The 7579-nt window shown below is 40.8% G+C and overlaps 1 non-coding gene across 1 annotated transcript; it reads left to right on the top strand.

The window, feature by feature from the left end:
- Positions 1 to 7033: 7033 nt before the first annotated feature.
- Trnat-ugu (transfer RNA threonine (anticodon UGU)) lies at positions 7034 to 7108 on the top strand. Its single transcript has one exon. It is a non-coding gene; the product is annotated as a tRNA-Thr (tRNA).
- The last annotated feature ends 471 nt before the right edge of the window (positions 7109 to 7579 follow it).

Genomic DNA, 7579 nt, shown 5'->3' with positions numbered 1-7579 from the left:
ATTAATATAATTCTAATTTCTTTAAATTAAATAGTCCAATAAAACTTTGTCCGCTGTTCGCTGTTTCTCTCAAAATATAGCGAGTACTTCTATACCACAGAAAACTGCCAGTATTATCCTACTGATTTTAGTTTTTAGAACTCTGCTCAAAAATTATATTTAAATCGGTTATCACAGCACTATGCGGGCATTACGTATAATCCAGCGATAAAGAGTGAAAACTGCGGCAGGAGAACTCTCTTTTTCGTTTTAATTTCTCTGTTAACGGCTAAAAGCAGATAACGTAGACACAGGCAGCAGATCAGGCACTTTCTATTTTTATCCCGAACTATGAATGATTTGTAAAATTTTAACTTTTTTCCTTGTATGATGTCGCAAGTCGACCAAATCGACCATTGTGCTTCACTCGTACTGCATATCGTAAAATACTTCCAGGCTTCCAGATGGTGCCATTCTGTGTTACAACTGACGTTCGACAACAGCGAAAAACTGCGTCCATTCTCGCGCACTGCTTGTATAACAGGCACAGTATTGTCTCGGCAATGTTGGACCAATTCACTTGTTGCTCGTTTCTATCAGCAGTGTTATTAAAGTGGCATACATCACTTTTCCCATTTTTTCTGTAATAACGCAGTATTTAAGAGCTATGGAAATCTTACGAATAAAAATTACTCGTCTTTTTTAAAAAAGGTTTATTTGAAAACTAAAAATTTTACTACGACAACTGTGGCTAATTGGTATATCTGTTTTTACGTGGTTATCAGGAAAATATAAAAAGATACTTGTTATAACCGAGAGCAAACAAATACCGAAAGACATCGGTTATTCAGAACTAAAATACCCATGTCGTTTTAACTGATCGGTTTTTCTATCTCTAAACTGCAGTGTCGCCACAGAAAAGTGTGTCGTTCCATCAATGTACATAGCAACGTTGAGATATGTATGTGTTTATGCGCAATATCGGCAAATGGAAACACGAAGAGGTAATAAGCACATGAGCGATAGAATTTATTTCACAGTCAGAAAAGTCGAGTGACAGACAAGACTGAATCACTGTAATTGAAATTATATGGAAAGCTGTGTAAAGGAAAATTTCTAGTTCTTTCGTGGATTCCAAAATTGAAGCAAATTCCGGGACATCAAGGTGACATAGTCTTATACGGATAGTATTCCATGACTAACGTAATTGGCCCACATACTGTACTGGTATACTGATAATATTACACTACTAAGGTAATTTACCTGAAATAATTTACAAACATGTTACTATAACATTCGCTACTACTCATTACGCTCATTGACCTTCAGCCATTAAGCGCAAGCGCAGATCTCAGTTATGATACGTGCGCCATCCAAAAATTTATCAAGGTTGTAACTCAACACAACTACAAACGATCATTGTGTGCAAAATAAATAGAACACCTCATAAGAAGAACATGACGGGTTTGAATCATTCCCACCGCAAAGGATGAAAAAATCAGGCTTGCACATAAGACCACTTGATAACTAACCAGAAATTCAGATTAGTTGTAGCTTCGGTGACAATCGCCTTTTTTACATTTTCCCCGTAAACTAGATAATTATGAAACGTAACAACTACTCTAAAATATCTGCAGCAACGGACTTGCCGCGGAGGTTGCATCGGTTCACGTGAGATCACCGAAGTTAAGTGCGTTGTCGGGCGTTGAAGGCACTTGGATGGGTGATCATCCAGGCCGCCTCATGATGCCAATCGAGGAGCTACTCGACCCAATAGTAGCGGCTCCGGTCAAAGAAAACCATCATAACGACCGGGAGAACAGTGTGCTGATCCCCGCCCCTCCTGTTCACATCCTCCACGGATGATGACACGGCGGTCGGATGGTGCTGTCCCAGTAGGTCACTCGTGGCCTGAAGACGGAGTACTTATAAAGCAACTACTCTCCAGTGGATGGTCGAACTACTGAGACCTTGATGCCTGGCATCAATAACAGATGGCAGCACAAGAGGTTGGCTTACGCCTACTGCCGAATTTTGCGATCTGTCGTAAGCCTGCGTAAGCACGTGGGGCCTTCCGTCTTAAGTGCAAGCATATCCATTGCGTTTTCTGCCGCGCGACTTGAGTGGAATGTTTCATTATTTCTGAAATATTATAGAAATGTTTTTCGTTGTATATCCTCACCATCGGTACTGAATTTACTGTAAAATTACTTGCTCACTTTTCGGAACTTCCGTTCATAGTAAATCGATACTATTTGAAGCCGTGGTAGACACGAGTCTAGTGTGCTTCACCTTCAGCACCTTCTGTGTCAGTCTCGGTTCCTATGTCCCTGATTTCACAACGAACAGTTCGTTGTCTACTGAGTATACTGTCTGTTGCACGACACTATCCCTCCCACGCTGCTAAATGTAGGTCGTCGGCAAAATATGACTGCAGTGGAACAAGGGCGTCTGCAGAAATTTCCCCAGGAGGTGGTGGTGGCATTGTTAGTGGTGTGTGTGTGTGTGTGTGTGTGTGTGTGTGTGTGTGTGCGTGTGTGTGTGTGTGTGTGGAGGCCATTACTATGAAATTCACACAGTCCAGACCGCCAAGGAAAATAAACCTTGAGATTTGGAAAGGTTGTTGATCTTATACCGCTTATACTGCATATTTCGAAATTCCACCTCTAAGGTGGATACACAGGAAATGAAAGGATTTTTGAAACATGTAGCTATTAAGGTAATTTTGAAGCTAGGCAGACGAAAATTTGTATCTGGTTTCTAGGTCAGAAATAAAGAAATATGTGTTCCAGTATTATTGGGAATTTAACCTCTATGAGGTGAAATAGTAGGTGAACATTTTATCTTGAGATAAAAAATTATGGAAGGACTATGGAAGTATTTTTAAGGCTATATCTACGAAAATTGGTCAAGGTTACAAATAAGAAAATACGTATTTTCGTGTTTTTGGAAGTTCAACCCCTAAGGGGATGAAATAGAGTGAGCTGGTGCGTTTCTTGCGCCAGTTTCCGTCGATCGATGTTTCGATCTTTGAGTCGCGGTCCAGAGGACACTGCTCGCTAACCGACTGTAGTAGTTCTCTGTGCGGCCCAACATCGGGCTTACCGCGCTTACACTGGACACAGTTGCCAACAAATCGCATGCCATCGCCATATAGGTTGGGCCAAAACATGTGTTCCCGAACTCTGTTCACGGTCTTGTAGAACCCCAAATGATCCCCTACCGCCGAATCGTGGAAATATCTGAGTGCCATGCTAACTCGTTCCTGTGGAATACAGACCTTCCCTTCACCACGGTTGTCTTCCCCTTTACACAAGACACCCCCCCCACCCCACCCCCCGAAGACCTCGCCATCCGCCAACTGCTGCCGAATCGGTCCCCACCCGGGGTCCTCGGCCTGTTTGCCGGCTAAGTCGCAGAAGAAGCCGGGTGTCTCGGAGAGAAGGAAATTGACCCCCAGATCCGGCTCCACGTGGCCCTTGCCTTCCCCAGACTCTGCCGCGAACATACGGATAAGAGCGTCGCCAATTCATTGTCTCTGCCACTAATATGGCGAACCTGGAGATAAGTCTCGTCATCTTAACTTCGGTATGATTTTTAGCGATCTTATTAATCAAAGTTTAAGGGCTGGCACTGGCCAAGTAACTCACGGAGGCTCATTGGTTTCAGTCCAGTTGTATTGCTCACCTGTTCTCCAGATAGGGTTGTGTAGTTTATGTCTCAGAAAATTGTCTGCTCTTGATGTGTGTTGTGTTAGAGATAACTGGCAGCGGTCGACGCTAGCATACTGGGAGCAGAGCACCACGGCGGCAGAGAGATATTTGAGGCCATGTCCTCTCCTTTACATCTTGGGTTATGTTGTCACTTTTGCGTGATTCCATCTTTCCGGTGCTGAACTATAGCATCCAAAGTTCAATTGCATTGCCATGTTGAGTATATTTCTATGTCATTCTCTGCCTCGTGGATCTCTTGTATTGATTTGAATCCTTGGTCTGCTCGCGTCTATCGCCAATTCACACGAAATATTGAAGCAACCTTATTTTAAGGGTATTGTCATATAGTCATGTTCTAGTTGTAATCATTCTAAGAATATTGTTGATTAATCAACTGAGTAAGTAAATTTGAAGGTCCGTTTAGTCAAAATTAAAGGACCCCCTTAATTGTTTTAGTCATTTTTATACAGTTTTGTTTAGGAAAGTTGGCAAGCCGAACGTTAAATATCTGTATTCTTACGCTTAATCTGTTTCTCCCCTGATTGCAAGTAGTGAGAGTTCTGCTATGAATTTTATGGACATTTGTGCTATTTAAATAAAGCTTTAACTAAGTATATATACCTACTCATATTCAAATTTCAAGTTTTACGGGTCTCGTTCCACTTAACGAAATTTATTTATTATTTGTCCAACTGATCTGGCCTTGTGATTTTATAATGCTTTTGATTGTAATAAAATATGTAGCAACTACAACGGATTACTATTGTGATTTTGGTGTGTCACTACCATACCCCATATCACAGAGGATGAAATGTTTCATGAAATATATGAAAACCTGTTTTTGATACATTGAACGATTAAGAGGGTGGAATATAGGATGTAATGTTTTATGAAAGTATTTCAGTGCGAAAGAGTTTTTAAAGCGAAATCTATGAATATTGTGTTATTGAAAACTACGTGTTTCACTGTTTTTGGAACTACAACCTCCAAGAAGGTGCAATAGGGGCACAGGTTTCACTGACCCATAGCCTTCCAGCCCAACCTGCAAAGTATACGGACTTGAAATTTGATGAAGGTGTAAATCTTACGCTGAAAGCATCATTTAAGAAGAGATTGTTCGAAATTTCACTCCTATGGGGGTGAAATATGGGTTGAAAGTCTTTTTTTTTAAATATGTCCCTATGTCCCTATTAAAGCTATAACTACAAAACTACGAAAATTGACATTTGGTGTCTCAGTCAGATACAAAAAAGAAACAGGTTTTTAGCATTTTCCGAAATTCTTCCATTGGGGGATAAAATAATTAGTGAAGGTTTTTTGAAAATAAATCATTATTAAAGAACTACTGAAGCATTTTTATAGCTACATCTATGAAAATAGGTATTTGACATCTCGGTTGGATGTAAAAAAAATGTGTTTCGTTGCTTTTGGAAATTTAACTCACCAATAGAGTGAAATAGGGGATGTAATGTTTTATGAAATATTTCACTATGAAAGCATTTTTAGAATTAAATGGATGAAGATTTGAATTTGGCTCCTCGGCTCTAAATAGAAGAATACGTGTTTAATTGTTTTTGAAAACCCAACCGCTAAAGGGTGTGAGATGTTTCAGAAAATGGTTCATTATGAAAGGATTGCTAAATATATCTGACAATTCGTATTCGGCTAATATGTTACAATTTTTAAAAACTACGTGTTTTTCTGGTTTTGGAACTTCGAGCATAAGGGGATGAAAATTTTAATGAAATATTTATTGCGTTATATTAAAATATTTTAAATCTGCATCTATGAAAACCGGTATTTCACTTCTCAGTTAGATATAAAGAAATATGCGTTAGGGAATGAAAGACTGTACGGAGATATCACCACAAGAATACAAACGGCTTGATTAACAAAAACCTTGGACTCCAGCTGTCAGCATTGCTTTTTGATCATTCAGTAAAAGACCATGCTTCAACGGCGCTAAGTTTAGAAAGTTTAGAAAGTGTTGCAGTTTATAAAAGACATAAAAAAAACGATTAAAGAAAAAAATTCTTTGCAGACCATGAACGGTCTACGCAAGTAAAGAAGCGGATGATAAGCTAGCTCTTTATGCAAATGAGTTGGTCAGTTTAAGTTCCGAGACATGTCATGCAGCAGGAACGGAATCCTATAGTTGCTACGATTCGCTAAAGGAAAAGTTTTGCAGAATCACTCGAAATCACTTCTGCAAGTGGCTAAGAATCTCGTAATGAATAAAAATTCTGTACTGAGAATTCCAAGGTGGGAGATGCAAGATTCCTCCCCCCCCCCCTTCCCCCTCCTCACAATGCTATCCTTCTTTACCTACAGCAAAAAATAAATAAATAAATTAATAAATAAAACTAGATAAATTTCTACTGTGAAACTATTTGCATACAAGAGAACGGCCCTTGAAATTTAACTCTTCAAAGTTTTAAGCCCTGCTCATTCCGGATATTGATTAGAAAGTGTTAATCCACATGTGAAACCTGAGTATATAATCCCTGTGACATTTGATCAACGGTGTTCCATAAGGACAGGTTCTCATTCAAAACGTTCGAAAATTCAATTTCTTTGTAGTTGCATTTTTTAAAGGTGTACTTGTCTAGACTCTTGGAACAGAAAGTTTTTTTTTTTTAATCCGTGCTTTACAAAAGTTTCTACAGTCCATTGTTTGAAGCAGTGTCACGGCTGCCATGAGCCGCGCGGGGTACCCGCCATGTGTCCAACGCCTTGTCACGGTTCGCGCGGCTCCCCCTGTTGGAGGTTCGAGTCCTCCCTCGGGCATGGTTGTGTGTGTGTTGTCCTTAGCATAAGTTACTGTAAGTAGTGTGTAAACATAGGGACTGATGGTTCAAATGGCTCTGAGCACTTTGGGACTTAACATCTGAGGTCATCAGTTTCCTAGAACTTAGAACGACTTAAACCTAACTAAATTAAGGACATCACACACACCCATGCTCGAGGCAGGATTTGAACCTGCGACCGTAGCGGTCGCGTGGCTCCCGACTGAAGCGCCTACAACCGCTCGGCCACATCGGCCGGTCTATCATGTATTCTAGAAGAGTTGCAAGGTCGTCAGTGGCGCCTGTTCTTTCGAGAGCAGTTACTATCTTCATATCTATGGTTAAACGTTACCCAGCCATTGACCTTCGTCTGTGCGAATGCGCACAGGTTGCCGGAACTCTTACGGGAATCGTCACCTTAGTGTGAGCCAGTAATGAGTGGATGGACAAATACCTATTAAGTACATTACGTATGCGGATTGTGGACGGTTGGGGATGTGAGTCTCACGGGAAGCGTGCGAGGGATAAATTCCTGCAGTCGTGCTGTTCATGTGTGCCCTCGATGGCTCAGATGGATTGAGCATCTGCCTTGTAAGCAGGAGATTCTGGGTTCGAGTCCCAGTAGGGGCACACTTTTCAGCTGTCCCCATCGAAGTATATCAACAACACCTGTCGGCAGCTGAGGGTTTCAATTAATTATCAGTTGTGAAGGTGATTCGATGAACCCTTTGCCAGGCACTTAAATGTGTTTTGCAGGGTATCCATATAGATGTAGATGATAACTCGTCCCGTGTCGCACGTGCTCAAAATGATTCATACTGCAGAATGCATGCAAACATACTCACCGAAAATACGGACGAATATCAAGTGCAGGCTGCCGAGTGCTGCATACCCAGCTTTGACAGATCGGCTTTTCCTGCCAAGAAGAACAGGAAGTTGCTGTCTAGGAACAATCAGAGGTAGAGGAAGGGTTGATAAATACTCCTTGACTTGCAGACTAAACGTAAATAACGAAAATACATTTTTGGTAAAAATTGGTCAAAACATAATCGGTTGCCCTCCGTATTGGATTAGCTGTTTTGAATATTGAAAATCTGACTT

This window comes from Schistocerca gregaria, chromosome 11 (assembly GCF_023897955.1).
Source record: "Schistocerca gregaria isolate iqSchGreg1 chromosome 11, iqSchGreg1.2, whole genome shotgun sequence".
In the NCBI taxonomy this organism is placed as follows: Eukaryota; Metazoa; Arthropoda; class Insecta; order Orthoptera; family Acrididae; genus Schistocerca; species Schistocerca gregaria.
This window is presented reverse-complemented; position numbering and strand designations above follow the sequence as displayed.